This window comes from Ambystoma mexicanum, chromosome 8, assembly GCF_040938575.1.
Source record: "Ambystoma mexicanum isolate Mex_15411 chromosome 8, UKY_AmexF1_1, whole genome shotgun sequence".
In the NCBI taxonomy this organism is placed as follows: Eukaryota; Metazoa; Chordata; class Amphibia; order Caudata; family Ambystomatidae; genus Ambystoma; species Ambystoma mexicanum.
In genome coordinates, this window is record NC_090929.1 from 1,394,383,142 (window position 1) to 1,394,409,685 (window position 26,544).

Here is a 26,544-nt window from a genome sequence, read left to right on the forward strand (position 1 = left end):
CACGGCGCACTGCGGCAAGTTCGGCACATACGTCTTTGGACGTCGCATGCAGTTCCCCCCTCAGGCTCTCGGTGCTTCTCTCCATTTGGACTCTCAGGCTCTCGGTGCTTCTCTCCATTTGGACTCTCAGGCTCTCGGTGCTACTCTCCATTTGGACTCTCAGGCTCTCGGTGCTACTCTCCATTTGTGCCCTTAGCGTCTCTGTACCTCTCTCCATTTGTGCCCTAAGTGTCTCAGTTGATGTTTCTATGTCTGCCTTAGTGCCCCCACATTCATCGGCATGGTCCTTGAGGAGCGTGGCCAGGGCTGGACTGTCCCACTGGGACACCGGGACATCCCCCGGTAGGCCTCTGTGGATAGGGCCTCTTTGACTTGGAAGGATATGGATATGTGCGTCGCGTGAATCCACCTGGGTGGTTTGCATGAATTGGCTGCCTGCCGTCTGCCACCACCCACAGCACGCTGACGCTGCCTGCGCATTTCTTTTTTCTTTCCAGGGCTGGGCTGTGCGCCTGCACGCCTGCGCATGAGGGCTGCCTGCGATGGCACCAGGAAACCGAAACCGCACGTGCCCTGCCTGCCCCTGCACACACATTGCGTCACAGCACACAGGTCAGGTGCAGGGCCGGCTGCTGCAGCCGGGCCGACAATGCGGGCAAAGAAGTGTTTGGTGTCCGGTGCCACTGCCAGGGCAGCGGCGACGAGGTCTTCTTCGCAATGGCGTGATTTCGGTAAGCAGGTCCCAAGATGTTATGTCCCCTTCTTCCTGCACCATGCATGCCCTGGTGCAGGTCCGGCCAATTGCATTCTGGGCTTTGCCCTATCCCGGCGTCTTAGCACAGCAGGCTATACTGCCTGTCTTAGCCCTGCTGTCACAGTCGTATTTAGTTGCTGTTCCTTGTAAATTACATGATAAAGTGTCAGTTACCGACTAATGGCGCCAACCATTGTGGACTGCCTTACGTTTCGGGAAACCTGGACTCCCTCTTACCCATTTCCCCATATCTTATAAATTCGACTACAGCCTGCTGGCATCCCAGGATACTGCTCCAGTGGCAAGTGCAACCCCGTTACACACTTCACCACCCTTACAAATGAAGGGCTCCATTTGAGCCCCAAGCACACTGTTTGTACCACCTTTCTTGTAGAACATACCGACACACAGTTCCGGCTTCTCACAGGGCTCCGATAAGTCTCCACCAGAAACCCCATTCCCAAGCCCATGCTTAGCAGCCGTGCCTCCCCTTGTTACGCTTTGACATCCCTCTACTGTCTGTGCTCCGTTAATCTACAGTAGCTCTTTCATAGTTGGTCGCCGAGTGATTTGCCTCCTGTTCTCATACATTTTATGTTTCACTGCAGCACCTTACGGGAATTGCGCACCTGTACTTCTGAGTGGGTAGTTCAACGAGAGGCCAAGAAATTGATCCATGTGGCTATGATTGGTGCAGGGGAATATTGGACATTCCTTTATTATGGCAAGGCTAGGCTTGATGCAATGCGACGTTCCGTCATTTGCTGCAGTGAGATTCTCTGGTGTTTAAGCTAATTACTTCTGTCTATAGCGAAGACATTGCTTTGTTGCTGCTGTTTTTGGCTATAATTATGCCTATATGCGAGCTGGATCTTCTTCCCATGTTTTCGAGCAATTTATACCAAGGACTTGCCATCGCGTTTGGTTTGTTTTTTGTGCACTGAGAGGCTTAGACGCCACTGTGAGGTTCCTGGTGTGACTATTTGGCTGGGTTTGGTGCATGGAGGGACAGAGATACTGACATCAGGTGACTGGCTTTGGGGCAGTGATTGGCTCATGTTGCCAGTCGCATATGATATACTCCCCGCAGTGATTGGCTTTTTTATTTATCCCCCAACGACCTTAGCAAGCGGGCTAACCTATTATGCACGTTGACTGGAGGGCCTGACTTCCTTCCCTGAACCTCATCCTATCATTGGCTTGTTTTAACCTGAAGATAGCTCAGTGGGTTGAGAGCTTGCTGCTGTGATCTATGTGCGATCTGCAGGCCGCAGGTTCAAATCCCGGCAAGGCCAGCTCAGCCTTTCATCTGAGGTCCATAAATGAGTACCAATTTCAGTTTCTATGATGATTGTGTGTAAATATGTTCTTTGGCGAAAGCGCCATATAAATAACAAATCATTATCCTTTTTAGGATTTGCATTGTAACCTCGACGTCCCTAGAACTAGGAATGTTATGTTGCATTAACATAAGCCGGTGCTTCTGCTTAGTAGAAAACCTCAGCATGACTAAGCAACAGTATTCTTTTTAGTGAATTGAGCTGAGTGTGTGATGTGGTCTCATGACAGAGCATATCCATATGACTCGAGGAAGCACGCATCACAGCCTTCAGCTGGGCCCTTGTTTGTGGCATGTCATGGCATGATAGCACATGCAGCACATGGCCTGGGTCCTTGTAACGAGTGTCCCAATCAAGTATGCAGCCTGTGTTAAATGACACGCATATTCCTTCACTCAGACATGGAGTAACATGTCAGTGCATGCACATGTACACACTGCATGTTCTGTAGCAATGCACTGTTTGGGGAGCTCAGATGCATGCACAGTTTTTGTTGAGCGCATACTCGTGCTATGATCTGTATCATTTGGACATGTACAGTTCAATGTATGAGTATATGGCTCACACAGTGGGGGTCCTCCAGTCGTGTCCAATGTGTACCATTCGAATATACACTGCCGTGCGCAAAGCCATGTCTGTGTACTATTGAATGCAAGACTTGTCTGTATTCAGTGAACGCAAGTGGTCAAAGAGTGTACTAATGAGACATGGGGGTGTGTGCCATTCAGACATCTGTGCTGTTTTTGCTGCATGCATTAATCACACAGGAGACTTCCCAGCCATCCTGGACATTCATCAAAACTGGCTGCATGACACATAAGGCAACCATTGCCTGTAACATGTCTACTTGTGCCTCAGGTGTAATGCTAGACCATTGCACGATTCGAGATTAGACCAGGAGACAGGCCTTCTATTGCTGTGCCCGCCCCCGGCCTACTGGAACACCATACTGAGGGCTTCAATGCGCCTGCATTTCAACACAGGACTCAAGATCCTGCTCTTCAGAGAATAGCTGGAGACCGCTTAGGACCTGCTACTCCTGGGTATATGCCAACCAGTGGCGGCTGGTGAGTTTGAAACCTGGTGGGGCGTAAATTTCCCCGGGGCAATTTGTGAGCATGCGCGCGCAGTGCGCAAGCCTTCACCACTCCAGGGGTGGAATTATTTGAAACATGGCCTCCAAAATGTGCAATTTACTGTCCAAAAAACCCACTGAAATATGACAAAAAGCATTAGGTTTAATATACTAATGGTGGTAAATTATTCTTATGTGTGCAAGTGTGATGGTGTATTTTACAGCAGCTTGTATTGAGAATAGCTGGTACTATGGTGTACAGAGACTGGTCTGAGAAAGGGCAACATAGGCTCAGAGTAGTACTAAAATGGTTTCAGACGTGAATTAGGGAGTTAACTGCTTGTAACATTGAAGCTGCACCAGAAAAGTCTCATTACAATGGGTAAAGAACTTAGATGCCCCCATACCACTGAGTTTGCCCTGTCCCCAAGGTCCCTGCAGTTACCCTCCCTACATTTGAAGGATTAGCCCCTCCACCCCACCGAAATGGGTTGCCTTATTTATAAAACAAAAACAGAACAGAACAACTTAAATGTTATGGTTATTTACCCACCCATTGACTGCCTATGGCCATGTTAATCCCTATGGCCATTCCCACCCAGTTGCTGTCCTTCCCCGCCCAAAACACCTTCTCATGGGAACTCTTGCAGCTCACTTTAATCAAGCCTCAACATAATAGTAATAATAATACATTTCTTATATAGCGCTACACACCCATAGGTCTCAGAGTGCTGAAATAACAGAAGACATTATTATTCCACAGAGTGGTACTCCATTATCGACCTCAGAAGGATGAAAGGCTAATGATTCAATGAATGACCATGCCAGGAATCACTCCCTCCATTATATGTTTTTGCCCTCCGTAAATTCCACCCCTTACGCTCTAGAGATTCCTTCCCTACCTCCTTTATCATTCTCGCTGCAGGTTCTGAGGTGGGGAGGCTGGATGATCACACATGTATCACAATAGGACATGGGGAAGGTACCCTCTAAGTTCCCCTGTCTCACTCTGCTAGCCCCTTATGAGTGAATCTGTCACAGCATGTAGCTCAAAATGCAGGTGAGCTTACGATATAAACGTACTGACAAAAAATGCCCATGTTTACTCCACATAGGCACAAGAGGTATACAGAAAAAGATGGATAGATAGAAAGATAGATACACAGAAATGGCTACGAGCTATACACACTTTACTATGGGCAAGAGCAATGTAAAACGGGACGCGCCCGCTGTTGCAGTCGGCCCATGAATAGGAATCCTATTCATGGGCTGGCCCGGTTGCGACAATAGAAGGTTGTCTCCACAGCGCCCCTGCGCTGCTACAGATTCAGAAGAACTTTAACATCTTCTGAATCTGTTTAACACACTGAGTCACTGGTGGGGGTCCTGGTGGGAGGGGGGGGTGGCGCCCTGCCGCCCTATGATAGCAGCCGCCACTAATGGCAACCATCTAGTCGATTGAAGAACTACTTTGCGAGATCATGAACTTATTTAAAAAATGATTTTTTTAAATCCATATATGATTTGAACATGGTTTAAATTCAATAATTTGAACACATTCTATTCAACATCTTCTTAGGGGATACTCGCAATCTCCTCATAGAAGGGTTGGGCTCACACGCTGTGCTCACTCCTTCGGCAAAATATGGGGCCACTTTGAAAAAAATGTCCAGGGCCACTTTTGGTTCCCAGTCCAGCCCTGAGCGTGGCCAGTTGCTGCTGTTGCACGATTAACTGGTCGAGGGACTGTTGCCTCTGCTGGGCCATGGCCATTTGCGGGGGTGTCACAGAGGGGCTGTTGTCCTCATGTTGCCTTGCCACAGGGCTTGTGGGGGATGGCCAGTCGTCGTCTTGTGGGTGCCCCTGCGTGGTATCCTCATGTTGTACGGGATGGGACAGACAGGGGGATTGGGACAGGTCATGGATGGATCTGACTTCGACATCCCCGTTTTCTGTGTCCGAGCATGCTGCCATCAATGGGGTGTCACCTATGGTGCTGCTGCCACCAGAGGCAGTGCCTTCTGTGGCATCCGTTGGGGGGACCTGTGGTGGTGGTGTTGTGGGCATGCTGGCTGCTGGGGTGCCTGTTGATGTTCCCTCCTCTGTGCTGCCACCTGATTTGTGCTGCTGCCGTGTCTTGATGCCTGCAGCTGAGGTGGAGGGTCTTTGGCCGTTGGTCTTGGCCCTCTTTGCAGGTGTGCTGGTAGGGGTGTCCTGAAGCTCGTCGTTTGGATCGGACCCTGTGGTGGAGTAAAGGAGGGCGAGGGTTATTGATGGGTCTGTGGGAATTGGAATGGCATTGTATCACATGCATTGGGGTGGTACCTGAGGGTGTTTTGGGTCGGGGCCTTGGAGGTGCTTTCATTTGTGTGTGGAGTGAGGGTGCAGTTGTTTGGCAGCCTGCAGTTAGGGTGTGCCTGCTGCACGTGTAGTGCGTGTTTTAGGGGTTTCTAATTATTTATGTATTTATTGTGGGTTTTAACGTGCGCTATCAGGCCGATGTGTGTGGACGTTCTCCTGGACATGTGTTTCTGTTGCACTATGTGGACGCATGGTACTTCACATGGATGGACTTTGTGGATTTGGCATTGTTTTATTTGGCCCACCTACCTGAATCTTCGGATGTCTGCACTCCTTTCTCCATCCCTCCGACTCCCTCTATGCTCTCCATTCCGATGGTGGAGGCACAGATTTCTTCCCAGGGGGTCAACTTGATGGGTGATTCAGGACCTCCCACGGTGGCTGTGGCAATGTTGCGGTTGGCAGAGAGTATGCTGCGGACGCGTATCCGCAGGTCGTCCCATCGCTTGCGGCATTGCTGTGGGGTGCGGGGTGCGGTCCCCACCGCACTTACCCGCTGTGCCACCAGAGCCCATATGGCCTTCTTGTTTGCAAGTGCCGTCCTGGTCATTTGCGTGGAGAAGACGACGGCAGCATTCTCCTGGAGGGTCTCTGTTAGCACGGTGAGTTCCTCACGGGAGAAGTGGACCTGCCGCTTGCGGTCGCACGCTTTCTTCGCTACTTTTCCCATTTTTCTTGGTTTCGCTAGGGTGGATGACGGGTTGGGGTGTGTTTCAGGGTAGTGATTTTAGTGGTTGTGTGGTTTTAGTGGTTTTATAGGTGTACGGCGGGATGTTTCCCGTTCCGGGCCCATGTTTTAACTTCCGTTTCCGTATATTTCCGGTCACCGTACTTTCCGGTAGGCGCACACTGCGGTGTCCGCTGTGATGGGTGGCGGTATTGCACCTAGGGCGCCGTACGGCGGCGGTGTGGGCCGTTTTGGGGTCATTTCCGCCATCGCGGACTTTGCACTTCCGCCATGGCGTGGTGCTCGTGCCCGATGGGTCGGAATGGGCCGCACTTTGCTCCTTCGTGCAATGGCGGAAACGCTATTTACGCTGTGGCGGTCCGGTCAGTCACTTTCCGCCAGGGTCGTAATGAGGGCCCTAGTGTTTTAATGTCTGAGTAGGTGGATCTTGTGATGCACTTTTCTTCGTATACAGCAACTTATAATGAGTTACCCAGTCAGTTTCTGTTACCATATTTGTTTACAAGGCAGATTGTGAGCCCGATATGTTGTTGATTAAAGACCAGAACTCACGTCTATTGTTATTTTTCATTTTTGCAAGCATTGCTTCCGCATCCCTTTGTTTCATCATACTTTTGTGTATCTTAAGCCAGTTCTTATAACCTTGTTTTATGGCTTTGCTTTTCTTCAGATATTCACAGCTGTAATTTTTGCTACATACTGTGACATCACTTCTCATTTTTCTCTTTTGGTGAAGAACTTTAATATCAAATACATGGGTATTAGAAAAGTGACCATTTTTGAGTCCTTGTTTTTTTTTCTTTATAATTCGCAAGGATGTGTTGGTATTCCAGATGACAAGTCCCATTTTGGTAGGCAAAGTTTATCATTTTGGCCTCTTCCTCAGTTAATCTTAGGCAAACTCAGTTAGATTCAACCGTTAAGTCATAGACCCATTTCTCTTCATTTTTCCAGATTAACACTGTGGTGGATGCAATTAACAAGTTATGGTCACTATCAGGCATATATTTTACATGGAACTGTTGTACCTTGGAGTGCATACTTTCTGAGACAAAGAAGTAATCTAGAATGGATTCCTGGTTTGCTCTCTTCCAAGTAGATTTTGCAGTAATGTCTCCATTTGTATTCCCATTAAGTATATACATATTTATGCACTCCATTTCAATGCACCATTGTTGTGCAATCTTAGAGAGTTCTGAAGCTTTCTCCTGTTTATTCCCAGTTCCGTCGAGACAAGTTATATTTAGATCTCCACATAACAGAATTTTCACAGCCTCTTCTCTCATAAATGCAGTCGATGATGTTTGTAATTTGATCAATAAACAAAGAATCATCAGAAGCTTTATGTTGCCAGTAGATGTTAATAATGTAAAGGTGTTCTTTATATCGTTTAGTGTTAGTTTCTGCCTGCAACAAAAGTGTCTGGATATACGGTGTACAGTTATGTGTTTCCATGATTATATAGCCAGAACTTTTTCGTACTAACGTCATAGGGCCAGCCATAGGTCGACCCTTGGCTTTTTTAATTGCTGGATTGAATGCAATTTCAAAGTTGTCAATACTCGGACATACCGACAACCATGTTTCCTTTACACATATAATGTCTAGATTTTGTAAGGTTTAGACAAATGGTCATAGCCGCGAGTATTCCAACAACCTATATTGATTCACTCTCGGCAATTCGTATTTTGGCGTTAACTCTTAGATTGGTCACCCAGTGTTTTTGGTAACCAGCTCCAGTCTTTTTCACACATTTTTGAAGATTCGCCACATGCCATCTTAATTTGGTACCCAGGGTAAAAGTAATTTTGATTTGATCCAGAGGCTGCGATAGTGAAACTTTGGGAGTCAAGGAGTTTTTTCCTACATGCTCCACAATAGTAGAGTTTCCTGTTTGTGAGTGGCCAACCTTATGTGTTACACACATTCGCACGTCAGCATCATTAGTTTCATGCAAGTTTTGCTTTTTCGTGGCTGGTTCTTTTACTACCAATTCAGGTTTCTCAACTGCAAGGGCGTTCCTCGGGTGCGTTTCGGTAAGGTTGAAGCCCATGGAAATCAATACTGGAGCTGCTTCAAGTAAGGTGTTGCAGATAATTCTTGAGTCTATATGTAGTTTTATAATATAATTTTGTTTCTCCATGTGGAAATCCACAAATTTGAAGTCATTTGACTTGATCATATGCAGGGTTGGAACATAATGTAAAAGTTTCAGTACGTTTAGCCGATTTAGGGTTAGGGTTAACTCATCGGAGCTATGTTCAATCCGTTCCAAAAGTAAACAATATTTTGCTTGTCCTTTTTCAATGACACCGGTTTAAGGTGGCCCACACGCCTACCACCATTCTTGCCTGCAAAGTCAAAGTTATTTTGCGTACGTTTTTCAGATTTCAGACTGTGGGATGGCTGATTAATCAAATCCAGTGAACTAGAAAAATTCTGTGGACTGGCGTTTTGATTAGTTTTAGCCTGGGTAGCACACGATTGAGCACCCGTAAGTTTATCACGTTTTTGAGCCATTGTCAAAAACACAAGGCTGCCAGGCATTATCAAGCTGACTTCCCTAGCTGAGGGCACCTCAATCAAGGTGCACACGCAGGACTGCCCTTCTGCAACCGCCAACAAAGGGACGTTTAAAATTGGAGGCTCTTCAGTCATGTTTGATGTGATATCTTGAGCCGGATGAGAATCATCTTCTTCAGCATCTCCATAAGTTGAGAGGTCAAGTAGGTTAGTTGAGTTAATGGAAAGTTCCTTGTCGACAGCAGTTAGATCAACATGGTCAGTTTTGTTCACAATGGCGCATACTTGTTCTTTCTGCTCTGTGTTGCCGTTTTGACCATGGAGTAGCTGTTCAAGTTCCGATTCGTATAAGGATACAATCCCATTCAAGTCTTGAAGCGACTCTGCCTGTAAAGTCATGTATACAGCTTTAATATTTTGCAGGAACTTCCTCGAGTTGTAAGTCATACTACCTTTCTTCATTTTTACATTTTTTGATTTCTTAGTTTGTGATAATTTCACTTCAACTGCTGTCTTGGTGTGTACTGATTCCACTTTGACTGGCTTCTTCACACGGTTACATTTATAATTAAATATCTGGAAAACTCCAATCTTTGCAGAGTCTGTTCCACGGGCAATTTGATATAAACTTGTCTGCCTCGCGATTGACACTTCAGACGAAGACGGAATTTGCACGTCGCCATTAGCACAGTTGCTTGCAGATTGTGCGCTTTTTAAGGCCTTGACAAAGGACCCAATTTTCGCTTCACATGTCAACTGTTTTGGTATTTCCTTCAAAATTGGCTCAGATTCATTCATATGTGTGTTTGATCTGAGCACGATCACTTCTTAGTTGATCAAGTCTTACTCCGGCTCTAGAGTAATTGTTTGACTTTCACATCCATTTATTGTTGTCAAAGGAGCTTTCACAAGATTCGTTATTTGTTGTGTTTGAGGTGTTAAGTTTGCCACTTTTGTGCCACTTGTTGTTATCAAAGGAATTTCCACAAAGTTAGTAGTTTTCTCTGTTTGGGATATTTTGGTTGTAACATTTGTAGGGATAGCGTTGTATATCTCTCTTGTAACATGAGTACTGTTTATCTAAGGATTGCATACTGATGATCTAGCAGTGCATTTATGTGGTTTTAACAAGGCAAGTGCTTCCTTGGCAACCTCGGCTTGCCAAGCAGTCTTTTGTCCTCACTATTATTTCTTTTTTGATCCACTATAGCAGCAAGAGAACATTCGATTTTGTTTGTCAATTCAAAACTTGTCTGTTTGAAGAGATTGTTATCCCGTTCCAAATCAATCATTTTCTAATTCATTAAAGCAATCAAGGTGCCCATATCATTTATACTATCCTTGAGCTGTTCGTACATCTTTAAGAACGGACACATAGTCATGGTGATAGACGATATTAAAATCGGTTGCAGTTCTTGGACGATTTTATTATTCACATCATTATCTAAAAGTGGACACGACACAGTCTTACAAGAATGAGTTTTATGCTGTAATTGTCTTATTTTTGGGAGATCTCTTTCAATGATCGATGATTCAGTAGAACAGCTGTCCGAAGTAGAATCATTTCCACTGCTGTAGCGCAAAGATAAATATACTTTAGGTTTATTAACCCCATTTATCTCTTTCCCAGGCGATTTATGGATGGGGTTCCGCTGTTGTACATTTGCTTTTTTTTGCGTGCTTTGTTGAGAACAGTTAATCCCAGTGGAATCACTGTCGTCCAACCGCCTACGCTTTATGGCACAAGTATAGGGCGTGTTTACCAAAGAGCTTTTGCTTGCGCACATTACTGAATTAGAAGCCTCTATTCCATTTTGATCCGTAAGTTTCTTCTCAGACCTTGATTGATTTAAATTGGTTAAATCTTGTAGTAGTTTATTTACTAGATCCAGTGAATTTGTCGTAATGAGCGGCATTGGCTTAATCATGCAGGTCTGGTCGCTAAACAATTCACCCACGTCAGATGCGTTCAAAGTGTTATACTGTACATTGGACAGTCCATTCATACAAGTTGGTTCTGACACATAAGCACATATGTTATTTAGGGCCAAGGGGTATTTCGTATTTTCAAACACCTCATCCATTCCTGTTGCGTGTTGGCTATTCGCAAACATGACACGTTGTAGACTCTCTAGATACGCATCATCATTAGCCATTTCAACTATGGCCAAGATCCCAACATGAGGATCATTTCTTTGAGTCACAACCTGGGGGCTACTTGCTCCACCTGTACAAGCAAAAAATTTCGCATTCCTAGGCATCAGGGTTTCCGAGACCGGAGGAAATGGTGAATTCGAAGCCGATGACCCTTTTTGAGTCACGTTTCTTTTATGACTCGAGTTCCTCTCTATGTAGCGTGCCGACACCCTGAGAGCATGCCGAGCAAGCACACTCAAGGAAGGTAGACTTAAACAATCAGGCATGCAAGAATCTTTTAAATGATCTTCTGAGTTCCGACCCCAATTATGTTGAGAGGAAGGGACCGGGTTTAAAGCCTCCGCAGCCCCGTCTGAGTTCCTGTCGAAATATCCTTCATTAATGTCCGAGCGGTGCATGCTATAGAGTCCGGGTTCTGACAATCAAAGTGCGCACATGTCTTTACATCGGGGTCATTTTGGTTTGTGTTAAGATTTAAAATTTGCTCAATGTGTGCAGAAGATTTCCTAGGTTTTAGTTGGGATTGAGCTTGCAAGTTACATTTCCCGTTTGGCACAGTTAAGGTGCTAGGCACACAAGAAATGCTATCACAATCTTGATCGTGTTCAGAACTAACAGAACATACACTTACTTTCTGTTTTGTTGATCAAACCGTCGCATTACCAAGAGTGTAAGGGCCAGGCATGCCTTTTCGCAATTGTAAACGTGTTTGAGAAGGTTGAAGGAGACGAGTCTTGGAATGGATGATGGTTGACTCGACGGGCTCCTCCATTCCTCCTCACGACTCTAAGACTCAGCTGACTCTGCGTTTGCTCCGCGAGAGTCAGAGTCTTTGTAGGCAGCAGATTAGCAGGTGGCTCCGCCTCCAGGCAGGAGCTTCAGAGCAGGAATAGCTGGATTCAGGCACACCAGCACAGCACAAATCAGTAAAGACTCTAAGGGGGTAATTCATAGAATTCAGCGCACAAGTGGCGCACGCGGCTGGCGCACAGTGTGCGCATGCGAATCCCTGCGCCAGCCGCGTGCGCTAAAATCCATTTCCGCGTGCAGCGTATTCATGGATTCCAGCTACGAAAACCAGCCGTGGCGCACAGTGGCGCAGCGACCCTGCAGCAGCGCCAGTTACGCCCCCAAGAACGCCTCTTGTGCAGGGAAAAGCCATCAAAATCCCCAATCCAGCGCAAAGGGCTGCGCTAACCCTGTACCAGCACAGCAAGCGGGCTACGTGTATCACTGGGGTGCGCGGGAAGTACCTCACGTCATTTCAACTGGGTACGTGCATTTCAGGGGTGTGCGGGAAGTTCCACACTCGATTTCAGCAGGGTATGTGTATTTCAGGGGTGCACGGGAAGTTCCACACGCGATTCCATCAGGGTACGTGTATTTCAGGGGTGCGCGGGAAGTTCCACATGCGATTTCATCGGGGTATGTGTATTTCAGGGGTGCGCAGGAAGTTCCACACGCGATTTCAGCAGGGTACGTGTATTTCAGGGGTGCGTGGGAAGTTCCACACGCGATTTCAGCAGGGTACGTGTATTTCAGGGGTGCGCGGGAAGTTCCACATGCGATTTCCGCAGGGTACATGTATTTCAGGGGTGCGCGGGAAGTTCCACACGCGATTTCAGCAGGGTACGTGTATTTCAGGGGTCCTGGGGAGTACTACACTTGAATTGGCCGTGTGGGTCCTCCCAGGTGTTCGCTCTACAACCTCCACGCCCCCTGCAGGCAGCCCACACCACGGGGGACTACCCTGCACCCCTGCTCATGTCCCGCAGGCAGCCCATCCACCATGGGCATGCCCCCCAGCCAAGCCACATGTCACCTTGCACTACTGATCAACAATGCATGTCTCCCAGCACCCCCACCACCCAGCAGTCAGGGGCACCCTCCACCAGGCCCCCACTCCTGTCTCCCTGCACCCCCACCCCCCAGCAGTCAGGGGCACCCTCCACCAGGCCCCCACTCCTGTCTCCCTGCACCCCCACCCCCCAGCAGTCAGGGCCACCCTCCACCAGGCCCCCACTCCTGTCTCCCTGCACCCCCACCCCCCAGCAGTCAGGGGCACCCTCCACCAGGCCCCCACTCCTGTCTTCCTGCACCCCCACCCCCAGCAGTCAGGGGCACCCTCCACCAGGCCCCCACTCCTGTCTCCCTGCACCCCCACCCCCAGCAGTCAGGGGCACCCTCCACCAGGCCCCCACTCCTGTCTCCCTGCACCCCCACCCCCCAGCAGTCAGGGGCACCCTCCACCAGGCCCCCACTCCTGTCTCCCTGCACCCCCACCACCAGCACTGTGGGGCACCTGCCAGCAGGCCCCCACTCATGTCCAACTCATGTTCCCCTGCACCCCCACCCCCCAGCACTGTGGGGCACCTGCCAGCAGGCCCCCACTCATGTCCAACTCATGTTCCTCTGCACCCCCACCCCCCAGCACTGTGGGGCACCTGCCAGCAGGCCCCCACTCATGTCCAACTCATGTTCCCCTGCACCCCCACCCCCCAGCACTGTGGGGCACCTGCCAGCAGGCCCCCACCCATGTCCAACTCATGTTCCCCTGCACCCCCACCCCCCAGCACTGTGGGGCACCTGCGAGTATTGCATCCACCCACTTAGAAATGGCAATAACATGATAGAACACCAATTGCAAGTTTGGAAACGAACACATGTCCCTCACATACACCCAATGGGTGTCAGTGAATCTCAAAACCCATATCATGATATGCATGAAACCAATGAGATGATACTACACATTGAAGTTTGATAAAAAAATATGTATTAAAGGAAACATGAATTGAATCAAAAATAAACAAACAGAAATGGGAATGTAAAAAAGTAAAAAGAAGCATGTCCGTGAAAAAATGCAAAACCAAAAATCAGAATCCAAAGGAATGGTGTCCAAAGTCACAGTACACAAAAGAAAATCCAATGGGAAATTATAATTGAAAGCCATTGCTCCCTGGGTAAATTGTAAAAAGAAAAGAAAATCCAACAGTGAACTATGTACAGGTGAACAAGCCAGGGTCCATGATCCCAAAAAAAGAAATGAAACCTATCTAACAACACTACCTAATAAAAAATAACTATATACAAAAATGTGGCCCATTGTCCAAAAGGTCCAAAGAAAATGCAAAAACAAAGGAAACCTAACACTAACTAAATAACTATTTACACCGGCAGCGGGCTAGTCCAACGGCTCACTGGATGTTGTCATGGGCCAGGGCATCATCGAACTCCTGTTCAATGGCTTGGAGGCGGGCATGTTCCCTGGCCCCGAGGTCTCGCAGGGATAAAGCAGTGTCCAGCTCCAACTCCCTGCGAAGACCCTCGAGGCACTCAGCCCGCCTCAGCGCCCTCCGCATGGAGTTCTCCGCCCTGACCATTGTGAGCCGTTTCTCCTCTGCCCGCTGCTGCTCCGCACCTATCTGCTGGCCCAACCGCTCCCACACGAAAGCCACTCCCATTCCAGGGTTCTCCTGCCCTCCGTCCGATGCCTGCACCCCTGATGTTGATGGCCCCGAGCCATGATGCCTCCCACGTCGAGCCTGCCGCTGCCTCCGACGCAACTGCCTGTGCCAGCATGACGGCATCCAAGCTGATGGAATCCACCGATGCCGTTGTGCACGTGCCCTGCCCGATGATGCCGTCACATCCTCCATCTGCTGGGGTCCAGTTGCTGGTGTGTCCACCCCTGCTGGACCTCCGACTCCCGACTGTGGCAGGGATGGGATCCCCACCGAGCCGGCTGCATTGGTCGGGGCAGGTCCACAGGGGGCCCTGGTGGCATCTGGGCCGGAAGACGGCATGGAGAACGACTGGTGCATAGTCTCCACAGAGGAGGAGAGGGTCGCCAGATTGGCCGACACATGTAGGAAACCCCCGACCATGGCCGATCCCAACTGGGCCACATCGGCACGGTGCTCTCCGTGATGACGTGCATGCTCATCCCGGGAAGCACGCACCTCATCACGAATTGCACCTGTGCGCAACGCGACACCAATCGGGACCTTCTCCATACGGCCAGGGGTGCCCTCGTCTGCAGGTGGAGGGGAGTCAGATGACATGGACATCCCCCCTACCTGCGGACGGGCCTGGGATGGGGCATCCCTGCTGGTGCATGGTGGTGCAGTCACAGTGTCAGGGACAGTGACATGCACAGGCCCCTCCACGGCGACCTGTGCTGCCTCCTGCCCCTGCCCCTGGACTTCAACACTTGCACCAGCAGGGATGCCCCCACCAGGCCCCATGTGCGCCTCAGTAGCGGCCTCCTCCTCCACTGTGGAAACCACCAACCTGGATGGCTCCACCCTGTCTTCCGCCGTTGCAAGAACCTGTGGGGGCTCACCCACCCCTTCCGCTGCAGCCGTGGGGGCATCCCCGCCGCTTTGCTCCACAGAGCCGTCTCCGCCCTCTTCTTCACGTGACGCTGTGTAGAGGGAGACATAGAACACAAGCATCAGGGTACTGTACAATGGTCCCCTAGACAGGAAGCAATAGCAGATGAGTGGCACTGTCAAAGATCACTTCCATCATGTCCCTCCACAACACATGGCTCAGTGCAGGTAAAACACATGCGGTAACAGGCATGGCGCATGCTATGGACATTAGCATACATGTCCAAGGGATTCTTGAAACATACAATGTTGTTTTGGAACTCACATGCATCATGGGCCATGCCTATCACATGCACACACTTCACCCTAGTTTCATCCATCTGGCCTCGTACACCACAGACACAGTGGATACAAGGATGACTAGGCTGCATCAGTGAACCTGAACATTGCGACAGACATGTGTCATGCATCCCTGGCATTCACAAGTCACAGACACACAGGTCAGACACACAGACATGGACAGCATACATGTACATGGCATCAGCACCCACCCCTCACCCCCACCTATGTCCAGGAACAGAGACTGGCATGCTTTCATGTGGCCATTCCGCATAGGGCAACCCATGTTGCATTTGAACACATGCACCAACCGTGTGGTTCACACATTACTGGTCTCACATGCATGACGTCCCTGCACACACACATGCATACATGGCCTATGTCACACATACAGGCAATTATCAGACAACCAGCACACTGCGACATGCCCTGTCTCACAGAGCAATGCTTGGCCACTTACCGCTCAACTCCAGACGGGTCTGCCTCTCAAGGATCTGGGCGTGGAGCGCTGGGCCTACGCGTTCCAGGACCCTCATCTGGATGGTGCTCATGCGGCCCCGGCCCCCCTCCACGAGGCGCCGGGCCTTCAAGAGGGTCCTGGACCTGCAGTCATCCCAGCGCTTCTTGGCATGTTGGTAGTCGCGGACTGCCACCCCCTCCGCGTTGATGGCAGTCACGATGTCCGTCCAGATCTGAGTCCGTCCTTCCTTGTTGGCGCGCTTTCTTCCGAAGAGGGCATCATACTGCCCCAGGACTTGCTCCACCAGGACACCAACTTTGGTGGCAGTGAAGCTGGTGCCCCTCTGCCTCTCTGGCCGGGGGTTGTCAGTGGTGCCAGATGTTTCAGTGCCCGACATGGCAACCCCAGAGGCAGGAGTGGGTTGGCAACTGGGCCCTGGGGCTGGGCTGTGGAGCGATGGTATCCCAGTCGGGAGTCTTCTGTTCCAGCAGGGGTGGACACAGCAAATGGACCCCTGCAGATGGCTGATGTGCAGGCACCAAATAGCAGGGCACGGTGGTAGCAGGCAGGCAGGCAGGCAGCAGCAGATGGCTCGTGGGAGGCTGCTCGGGGCTCTGGGGGGCAGTAATTCGGCCTTTTGGGCAGGAGCATGGTCTTCCGTGTGCTTACGCGTGGCCAGCTTGATACGGAGTGATTTGGCACGTGAAAATCTTGCACGTCTGCGTGTAAATCGAAGAAAGGCCCTTAGCGCATAAGCGCATCAGCACGCATACACGATTTCATTGGACCAAAGGCCATTAACGCGCAAGCGCGTCAGCACGCATACGCGATTTCATTGGACCAAAGGCCCTTAGTGCGTAAGCGCGTCTGTGACATTTCGCGCATGGGCGTTTCCCTGGCAGGGCTTGTAGATCCCAAGTGCCTTTACATTGCTCTGTATGTGCTTTTCGTGGGGTGCGGTGCGTGTGTTTTCCAGCCGTTGGGGTTCACACGCTATTACTTCGCAGCGGGTGTTGGCTATGCGTTCTTCTACACGCAAGGCAGACGGTGAGTGGTAGCCCGCTCCCCCAGGCCCGATCGCATGAAAAACTTCACGCGAACCCCTGTAATACATGTAGCCCGGTCCCCCAGGCCCGATCGCGTGAAAAACTTCACGCGAACCCCCGTGATACACATAGCCCGTTCCCCCAGGCCCGATCGCGTGAAAAACTTCACGCGAACCCCCGTAATACACGTAGCCCGCTCCCCCAGGCCCGATCGCGTGAAATACTTCACGCGAACCCCCATGATACACGTAATACTTCACGCAAACCCCAGCCACAATAGCAGTATGGGACATTCATTCATCATTGCTGTATATTGGCGCTTTTGTGATGCGCAGGGACGCTACCGCCTGCCTTCGTGTGGCAGACGTGTTTAGGCCTGTGCGTGTCTTTGGCCGTGCGCGGCTTTACCCTATTCGATTCCATGAATACGTGTGGTTCGCGTGGGTGTGGGCGTTCCGTCTGCTTCCCAGCAGTACATCCCAGTTACGCCCTTATTTTTGCTCGTTGTTCCCCATTCCGCGCGTTAAGCCCCGTGTTCCGCCCCCTTTTTGGTGTGTGCATCGAGGTTGTGCGCTTTCACTGTGCGCGTTGCGCACGCCGTTCGGGATGTTTCAGTGACGTGTGCGCCATGCACGGGTTTGGCGAACATCCCGAGGAAAACACGCGCAGGGACTTCCATGAATCGCACGTGTGCACGTGCGCCTGTTTTTTCGTGCTTGCGCCTGCTTGCGCATAGATTTTCGGCGCACGTTTGTTCCATGAATCGGCCCCTAAGACTCAGCTGACTCTGCGTTCACTCCACGAGAGTCAGAGTCTTTGTAGGCAGTAGATCAGCAGGTGGCTGCTCCTCCATGCAGTAGCAGCAGAGCAGGAATAGCTGGATCCAGGCACACCAGCATAGCACAGATCAGTAAAGACTCTCAGCTGACTCCGTTGTTGAAGAAAAAGGCTAGGCCTGCAGCATTTGATGCAATTAAAGATTGGAGAAAGGAAGCTATGCAGCAACTTAAAAGTAAAGAAAAGCATGCGCGTAGACACATGACGAATACTGAAAAAGCATTATTGCATGATCAGCAGAAACAGTCAGAATCTATTAGAAGTATGGATAGGGCTTTTTCACTTGATGTGCAAAAGATATATCTGTCTCAGGATTTTCATGCCTCAGATGAGTTGATTAATACATTCTTAAATGAACATAGAAATGTTTCCACTATACCTCCTCCTTATGTGCCTCCTCCCGTTGTTGTGCCTCCTCTCATTGTAGTTCCTCCTCTTCCTGTTGTTGTTCCTCTTCCTGTTGTTGCTCCTCCTCCTGCACCTCCATCCTTTCCGACAGTTGCCGCCCCCCTAATTCCGTCTGCACCTCCAGCGGTATTGCCTTTGTTACCTATTGACTCCTTACCAAGTGGTTCTGTTCCACCTGTAGTAGTTGAAGGGGCGGGAGTTGATTCAAGAATAGTGAGTCGTGGTACAGTATCTAAAGCTAGAAAAAGAGAATTGCATACATGGGCTAAAACATATATAGAGGAGGGCGATTAATCGGCTGTTTTAGTTGTGATTTCTGTCCATCAAAGTATTCCTGAACAGACTATTTTGAAATAACGGATGGGAACGCATTTAACTGATATATGGAGTGATTTGAAGGACATGAATGTCCCACAGGGGTTGAGGGATTTGAATGTCCTTGCCCACTCAAAGGACACTGTAGAGAAAGTACATGAACATGTTGAGAAGGTATTTGAGTTTTAAAGGGAGCTAAATCGGTTACAGAGAGATGAATTGGATGGTAATGGATGGGAAGCCTCATATGTGCAGAAACAATTTCTTCCTCCATTGAAACCAATGAGTGAAGAAATGCACATTTGCACAAGAGACGCTCTTCAATGGATTTAGGATGTTTCAATTTCTGCCATTGTAGTGCATGACACGTTTAGTCAGTATGCTCCGGCAATGCAAAGGAAAGTGTTCCAGGTGATGGTAGAGTATCTACAAGATGAGTTTATGAAGAGAAAGGTTTTTTGTCCTGCAGATTTGATGGTCATTTATAAGAGAGCATTTTCGCCCGATACTGCTTTAATTACTTTATCGCTTGATTTAGCTTTGTTGCTTAATAAACGTTTAGATTTGCTTACTTACAATTGATGATGAGAGAGGTTCCTCTGACATTTGTTCCGAAAGTAGAAATTCCAGCTGACGCAGCAGCAGGAACGCCTGCTACTAATATTGAAGAACATTATGTTTCTCAGTTTGTTCATGTCCTATTTTCTAGACAGGAAGTGAATACCATTAGACAAACAATTCCAGATATTAACAAAAATCCAAGAGGAATTTATAAAGAAATTGAATCTGTCTTGAATTCATCAGTTTTCACCTGGGTGATATCTTGAATTCACCAGTTTTCATGCTGAGTGATATAGATTTGCTGTTTCCTGTGATCCTAGCTGCTGATTTATGGAACTAGATTAGAACTTATATGATCAGGTAGGGATGGGTGATACATGGGATAACTTACTACGAATAGATGGGGAAAGGAATGCTGGTGAGAAACCGCCACAAGTGATATTGATGTTGCCAGACAGGATAGTAGCTAAATTGAAAACTCTGGTTCCTGAGAAAAGAATCATATGGGATAAACTTATGGCTTGCATACAATTGAAGTCAGAGGGTGCAAGTGAGTATTTTAATAGATTTAGATTTGAGCAAGTGTTTTCAGATTTTAGTGGTCAGGACTTGAGTACAGAGTCAGGAAAAAGGCTTTTGTAGACAAGTTTGTGCGCAGATTGTTGCCTGAAATCCAATCACAGATAATGACTTCTGAGAGCACTTGGCAAGCAAAATAACAATCTGAATGATTACATATGGCTCAGTACTATGAAAATAGAGTTAATACAGAGAAGGAGATAGTAGAAAAGAAGAAGGGAGACTTGAAAACTAGAGTATTGTTGCAGTAGATTGCTAGAGGAGCCAGAGGTGGGAATACACAGTTTAGAGGTCAATTTACACCACAGGGTAATGCACAACTGGGTCCTGTACACATGAACCAATGTGCATATTGTAGACAGGACGGTCATTGGCGAGCACAATGCCGAATCCTTCTGTAGAGATCGAATAGCACATATGGTGCCATGGGTAGACGATCCAGAGGCCGTCCTGGGATAGGGGGTCCTGGTAGAAGTCAGCTTGCTCAGAATCAACAAACACATTCACAAGACATTCAGCAAAAAAGTGTTAATAGTGGGAACATTTTTGATAATCCTTCAACTGTCTATTTTTCTGAGGATCTCGCATTTGATTATGTACTGTTAGGACAGCCCAAAGCAGTGTCTGGAACCTGTACCTATTCCCGTCGATCAGAAAGGGCTGTACGTTAAATTGAAGGTGGGGAATAGGGAGCATCTATTCTTGATAGACACAGTAGCACAGAAGTGTTCTATTGATTAATCACAGGTTCCAGATATTCCACTGTCAGGGCAGAACAACATATCTGTAGGGTTCTCTGGTACACCAGTGGTTAGTCCGGTATCTCGGCCAGTACCGATTTCACTGGGACCATTTACTGATTCATGTCCATTTCTTTTGACGACAAATTGTGGTGAAAATTTGTTGGGATTAAATTTATTAAAAGAATTGAACGCTGTAATTTACTGTTCTCTGGATGGAGTGCACTTAACGATTTTGCCTCAACAAACTTCTGTTACACAATGTTTGTCTAGACCGTTACTGCCTGAATTGAATAAGGTTCCGACATGTCTATGGGCAGTTAATGATAATGACGTTGGCATTTTACAAATTGAGCCAGTTAAAATTGTGTTGAAACCTGGTGTCAAATTGCTGCGTATTTTGCAGTATAAGATTTCGGTTGAAGGTGAACAGGCTTTGAAGACTATTATTTCAGATTTTTATACATATTGGTGTGATTGAGGAAATTGCAGGGAGCGTGTGTTATAGTCTGATTCTATCAGTTTATAAAAAAGGGGATAATGTGATTCCGTTTCATTTCATTATTGATTTGCGTGCCATTAATAAGGTTGTTGCTCCACAGTTTCCGATTGTACCTGATGTTACTACAATATTGACCATGATTCCAGCCACAGATACACATTTTAGTGTTGTGGATTTGAAAAATGCTTTTTTCAGTATTCCCGTACATGTTGAAAGCAGATATTTGTTCACGTTCAACCTAGGGGGACGCTTGTTTATATTCACTCATGTGCTACAAGGGTACACTGAGGGTCCAAGCATCTATAGTAGAGCATTGAAAGAACAACTTGATATGCTTGAGTTACCTTCTACTTGCACATTGTTGCAGTACATAGATGATTTGCTTCTAGCTGCAGATTCTGAAGTTGCTTGCAAGGAGGGAACAGTGTTGCTGCTTTTTCATTTAGCAGAGCATGGGCATAAGGCGTCATTAAAAAAATTTCAATATTGTCAACAGGAGGTCGCCTATTTAGGCTATCTCCTGCCGAAGGAGGGAAGAAGACTGACACCCGAACGGATACAAAGCATCTCTAGTATGTCTGTCCCAAAAACACAGAAAGAGGTCAGAGCATTAATAGGGATGGCTTCATACTGTAGACAGTAGATCCCAAATGTTTCATTCATGATAAAACCTATGTTGGCATTGACAAAGAAGGGCATTTCTTTGCCTTTACAGTGGAACAAGGATTGCCAGAATGCTTTTGATCTGCTCAAGGCTGCGTTGTGTTCAGCACCAGTTTTGGGCTCATCAAATTATGAAAAGATCTTTATGTTGTATGTGCATGAATGTGATGGATGCACTTTGGCTGTTTTAACACAGGTACATGGGGGTAAAAATCGAGCATGCGGTTGTTCTTCCTCCACTTTAGACCCTGTTGCATGCACTTTGCCGAGATGTTTGAGAGCTGTAGCTGCTGCCACTGCATCTGCAAAACAAAGTGAGGGTATGGTTTTGGGTATTCTTTAACCATGATGGTACCCCACTCCGTAGACGTTCTATTAAACAGAACACAGACACACCATCTCACATCAGCACAACTAACAAGGAACGAGCTGATTCTATTTGCTCCGCATATCCAAATTAAGAGATGTTGCTTATTAAATCTGGCCGAACTATTCACCAAGAAACTGATTGTAGTGACGAGATGTCACATGACTGCCTCTATACCACAAAACAAGAAACTAAGGGCAGAATTGATTTAAGTGATACACCCTTAAAGAATCCACAAGGGGAGCTATTTTGTGATGGCTCCTGCTTTGAACTTCCGGATGGTACATCCACTGCTGCTTACGCAATCACCACATTAAGCACTATTGTGGAAACCAAACGAATTCTGCATAATTCTGCACAGGCCACAGAGATTATTGCATTGATTAGAGCCTGTGAACTTTATGAAGGGCTAAGTGTGAACATATATACGGACAACCAATACCCCTTCAGGGTAGTTCACAACTTTGTTCGACTATGGGGTGAGAGAGGTTTCTTTAACTTGCATGGAACAAAGATACAGCATGGCACTCTGATAGTTTGGTTACTTTCAGCACTTGTGCTTCCTACGCAGTTAGCAATAATGAAGTGCGCCACCCACCAGAAAGTGACGGACGACGTGGGGAAAGGAAACGCTTTTGCTGACAGAATAGCCAAAAAGACTACCACTGGTTTGCATTCCAAAATGTACATGTTAGATCCAACAAAAGGGGTCACTGACACTTGTATGATAGATGAAGGAATTGGTTGTATAAAAGAAATTCAGGCTGATGCTACTCCAGATGAAATTAAACACTGGGCTGAGGGTCCAGCAAGTCTAGATACTGAGGGTGGATAATGAAAATCAAAAATGGATGCTGCCCAATGCCTATGTTACTGCCATGGTGACAATGGCTCATGGTCCAACGCATATATGTGCCAAAAAGATTTGCAAACTGTTAGATCCCGTCTGGTATAACACTAATATTCTAAAAACTGCTGAGCGACTTGTCCGAAGTTGCATGATATGCCTGCAACATAATATTGGAAAAGGAACACTGACACCAAAGGGTAGTTTTGGTTGCACCTCCATGCCTTTCGAGGTTATGCATTTTGATTTTGTTGAGGTGGAGCGTTGTCAGAACTATAAGTATGTTTTAGTAGTCATCTGTACCTTCAGTAAATGGGTTGAAGATTTTCCTCTAAAAGATGCCACAGTAATGTCAATGGCGAAAGCCATGCTTAAGGAATATTTTCCTAGGTTTGGCTTGCTGAGAGTCATTTGGTCTGATAATGGTCCACATTGTATCGCTGATGTCATCCTGCAAGTATGCGCGGGATTACAGACTGATAAACGGTTTCATTCGGCCTGGCACACTCAGAGTACCGGACCTGTAGAATGCCACAACGGCATATTGAAGAACAAGATAGCAAAGGTTTGTGCCCATAGTAATTTGAAACGGCTTGACGCCTTACCAATAGCCTTATTACAATGTGGACGATTGCACAATCCATGACAGGGCTCTTTCCTTATGAGATTGTCATGGGGAGACCAGCCAACATATGGAACATACCAAAACCAAACTGTTGAAGAATTTTGAACATTTGCTTCTTTCTGACTATTGTGACCAGTTAACTCTAAACTTGTATTTGATTCACCAACAGGTGCGAGAAGCACTCCCAGTAAAATACAAGCGTCCAGGTCATCTACTCTGACCTGGCCAATGGGTCTTCAATAAGAACTTCGAAAGAGCACCTTGCTGGAGGGGACCGCACCAAGTCCTCTTGACCATGCAGACCGCCGTAAGAGTGGTAAGAAAGAAGAACTGGATCCACGCGATGCACGTGAAGAGGATTCCTTTTCCTCTCACCTACGACAAAGGTGAGGAGAACGGAATTGTTAATCTTGATGCTCACAACAAGCATGCTCTAATCGACACAGAGGGTGTCATGGAAATCCTTCCTGAACCCGTGGGGCCCGGGGAGACTGCTTTTTTGTCTACACAAGTCCTTCCTGAGCCCGTGGGGCCTGGGGAGATTGTTGCTTCTTCAAGTTCTTCTTCAAATTCTTCTTCACCATCGAGCGATCTTGCTTCTGCTTCCTGGAGTCTCAAGGTATGATCTGCGACCAAGGAATCAGATTTAGATTTAGAGTTGCTGACATTTACGTTAATGTAAATAGGTTAGGAAAGTGCAGAACTAGGCTGTGCCCACAAGAAACCATTGTTGAGCCAGTCCTTCTTCATTCCTCTGCTGCATCAAATAAGATGCAGGGACTGGCAAAGTTACCTTCAATCGACATAAACCACGTGGTCAGGGGCCACTTCCAGATGAACTAAAAAAGCCTAACAGTGAGGCTTCATAATGGACAATGCGAAACAATGCCCATTGTAAAAGCCAATCGTGCTAGAAAGGATGTTGATCACTTGTTTGATGATGAATCTGCCCGTCAAGGGTCATGATCTTCAAGAACCAAATGGTTACTGGTTACAATAGCAGCAATTTTTATGATTACATTGACATTTGGGTTCTGGTATCTAGAAAATGTGCATCCGCTTCATGTCTTGTTACCGACTACAAGTATCTCCACTGTGTCTCCACCTTATGTGCATCTGCACACTCTTCCTCCTCGAGACCTCCAACACAGAGGGGTTATCATAATAACACTCTTTTAAGGATTATGAATGCAACCCATGCCAACGAATTGCTGGGTGTATTCGCATTTGTCACAACATGGGGAAAAGGGACTGGGTTGGTATATTCATCCTCTCCCTTTATCTACAGCTTGCTACGCTTTGCTTAGGGCACTATTCTTTGGCCGTTGGAATGATAGTGTCACCAGGAATTTTGATGGGACTAATCTTAATGAATTTGAAAAGCGAGTCTTCACACCTTTAGGATGCCCTTTGTTTTCGAATAGGAGCAAGCTCAATGTTGCTTCTATTAGGCCTTCTGACAGACTCTCTAGACCATTTCAGTCATTGATTTCCTTCAAGATGGCTCCCGTAGGCAATAGGGATGCCATGCCTCCCTCCTATGCTATCAATCATAGTCCCAATTCCATTCCTTTCTGCATACAAAGAGAAGGTTCTCAAACAATGGGTACATTCGAGGGTTGTACTAACATTGCAATTCTAACCAGTAAGGATAGCCTTTGTATGTAGGAGACCCTGTTTACTTTGTTTGCAGCAATGAGGCCTATCCGTGGTTGCCCAGAAATTGGGAGGGTACTTGTTACTTTGGTATATTGCTGCCAGGAGTATATGTTGCCACCACCACCAAAGTCTCTAAAACTCATCTCAGGCGGGATGAGAATGGTGAAACTCCTTCACAAGTCTTGGGTGATGTTGCCAAATCCTTCATGCCATTCTGGGGACAGATAATGAATTTTGAAGATGTCAGAAAATGAGCAAGGGTATTGGAGAAAACTATCAATAGGACCACTGATATTTTGTATAACATGACGTTAGAACAGAAGGCAATTAGGTTAGTGGCTCTGCAAAATAGGATGGTGTTAGACATCATTTTAGCTGAGTGTGGTGGAGTATGCAAAATGGTGGGATCTGTATGCTGTGTTTTTGTACCCGATTCTTCTCCCACCATATTTAAGGCAATTCAGAATCTACATACCTTAAGTACTAAAGTACATGTCCCAGGGGGAAACTGGAATATTAGCACATGGTTCTGGGGCTTGTTGCAATCTTGGGGTTGGAAAATCTTTGTAGTCTTAATGGTAATCCTTGGCATTTTTCTGTTCTGCTGTTGTTGTATACAATGTCTGCCTGTCATTTGTTCTATGATAGAAGGATGTTGTGGACAAGGCGTAGGTACACTAGGACCTAAGATACATATGAATGAAAGAACTACCAATGTCTTAGTAATGCAGGATATTACCATCAATGAGTTAATGGCAATTGATATCTCTGAAACCAGTGACTCAGGTTGCTCTGACAACGATATATGGTCTCTGTATAGTTAAAATGTCTGAGCAAATGCTCTTGGCTTACGCCAAAAGAAGGGTTTGTAAAACCATATTTCACATAATACCGCCTGATAATGAACCTTGGCCTAAGCACATTTGCATCACACTGAAAAACGTGTTAGAATGAACCTGAATGAAGCTGACTTTGCTGACATTTTAGAATCATCTGCCATATTGATTAAACTCCTGTTTTCTGCCTCATGTTAAACTGTGTTTTTGCCTCGAGCAGAGCAAACTGAACATTGGACTATGTCAACACGCCAAAATCAGAATGTCCTGCGCTAAGAAACCTAGGAGCTGAACTGAACTGCAATTCAGATGTTGTCTGCGCCAATAGCTTCATCCTTGGTCAAACAGTGGAACTGAACGCTGAACAGCTGAAATCGTGTGCCTTTGCTGCAATCCATTGTGTTTGTTTCTTAAAACTTGTAATGTCCAGCACTCTCTCCCCTCACGGTGTCTGCTGGTACACACTGCGAGGCACTTGAAAGCCAGATAGCTATCTGTATTGGACATTAAAATAGTATATGTAACTCTGCA

General features: G+C 47.2%; 1 long non-coding RNA gene across 1 annotated transcript; it reads left to right on the plus strand.

Annotated features, from left to right (window-relative positions):
- Positions 1-505: 505 nt before the first annotated feature.
- On the plus strand, positions 506-26,544 carry LOC138473790 (uncharacterized). The gene is made up of 3 exons (XR_011268916.1): positions 506-731; positions 23,688-23,904; positions 26,234-26,544. It is a non-coding gene; the product is annotated as an uncharacterized lncRNA (long non-coding RNA).